The sequence below is a fragment of the Dama dama genome, chromosome 19, assembly GCF_033118175.1.
Source record: "Dama dama isolate Ldn47 chromosome 19, ASM3311817v1, whole genome shotgun sequence".
Lineage (NCBI taxonomy): Eukaryota > Metazoa > Chordata > Mammalia > Artiodactyla > Cervidae > Dama > Dama dama.
In genome coordinates, this window is record NC_083699.1 from 59917800 (window position 1) to 59919560 (window position 1761).

General features: G+C 43.3%; 1 non-coding gene across 1 annotated transcript; it reads left to right on the forward strand.

Moving 5' to 3' along the window:
* Window positions 1-1024: 1024 nt before the first annotated feature.
* Window positions 1025-1131, forward strand: LOC133074353 (U6 spliceosomal RNA). Its single transcript, XR_009697187.1, has one exon. It is a non-coding gene; the product is annotated as a U6 spliceosomal RNA (small nuclear RNA).
* Window positions 1132-1761: the final 630 nt, after the last annotated feature.

Below are 1761 nucleotides of genomic sequence, written 5' to 3' on the forward strand. Positions count from 1 at the left end.
CAGGACTGTGGTTAGCAGACAGCTGCCAGCCGTCAGCTCCTGCTAGGCTGTGTCTACAGATGCCATGTCACCTCAGGTCATGTCCTTCCAGGGCAGCATGAACCTGACTGTAAGAGGGAGCGGGAGAAACATGGAGTACACTAAGGCCTGGCTCTCTCAGTCTGATGCATGTCAACTCTGACTGGCAATATTTGCTCCAGAATTTTCTCACTGGAGGGGCGAAGGCTATGTCCAGCCTGCTTTGTACTTTGATTTCCCCTATGCCCAATGCGGCTTTGCACCCTCCCTTTCTTGATTCTAAATAAGCAACTTGTACCTCCATCTCTAGCTCAGCATCCATTTCGAAAGGACCCAAACTGCGATACCATGCTTGAGAAAATATTGTTCTAAATTGTTTTTTTAGGAAGACTGTTAAAAGGTCTTTATAAAGATTATGAAATAAAGCATGCAATTTAAAAATAAAGTCCAGAGAAGGCGCGCCGCACCCGGGGAGAGTGTGCCCGTCAAGCTCCTGGCTGCCTGAGCCGCTCCGATGGGGAAGGCACAAAAAGCAGGCGCAGCCAAGTCCGCGCTTTTGTGGAACACCCGAGGACTGGAACCGCACGCAGAGCAGGGCACGCTCCATATAGATCAGCCGGGAGCCTGAGCAGCATAGACGTGGAAAGCAGTGCCAGTCCGTCCCCGCAGCACGACGGAACTAGCGACCTGAATAAGAGACCACCTCCGCCCGCCTGTGTCAGGGCGGAAATTAGGCACTGAAGAGCCCAGCAAACAGAAGCCAAATAAACAAAGGGAACCGCTTCAGAAGGGACCAGGGCAACAGATTAAAATCCCTGTAGAAAACACCGACTACACTGGAAGGGGCCTGTAGATATCAAGTGTAAGCTGGAACGAGGAGCTATCTGAAACTGAACCGAACCCACATTTACTGCAACAGCTCCAGAGAAATTCCTAGATATATTTTTACTTTTTTTTTTTTAATTAAAAATATTCTTTTTCCTTTTTTTAAAATTTTTTCTCTTTTGTGCTCGCTTCGGCAGCACATATACTAAAATTGGAACGATACAGAGAAGATTAGCATGGCCCATGCGCAAGGATGACACGCAAATTCGTGAAGCGTTCCATATTTTTCAAATTCTTAGAAAAGTATAACTTTCCAAAACTGAACCAGGAAGAAATAGAAGATCTTAACAGAGCCATCACAAGCAAGGAAATCGAAACTGTAATCAGAAATCTTCCAGCAAACAAAAGCCCAGGACCAGATGGCTTCACAGCTGAATTCTACCAAAAATTTAGAGAAGAGCTAACACCTATCTTACTCAAACTCTTCCAGAAAATTGCAGAAGAAGGTAAGCTTCCAAACTCATTCTATGAGGCCACCATCACCCTAATTCCAAAACCAGACAAAGATGCCACAAAAAAAGAAAACTACAGGCCAATATCACTGATGAACATAGATGCAAAAATCCTTAACAAAATTCTAGCAAACAGAATCCAACAACATATTAAAAAAATCATACACCATGACCAAGTGGGCTTTATCCCAGGAATGCAAGGATTCTTTAATATCCGCAAATCAATCAATGTAATACACCACATTAACAAATTGAAAGATAAAAACCATATGATTATCTCAATAGATGCAGAGAAAGCCTTTGACAAAATTCAACACTCATTTATGATTAAAACTCTCCAAAAAGCAGGAATAGAAGGAACATACCTCAACATAATAAAAGCTATATATGACAAACCCACAGCAAG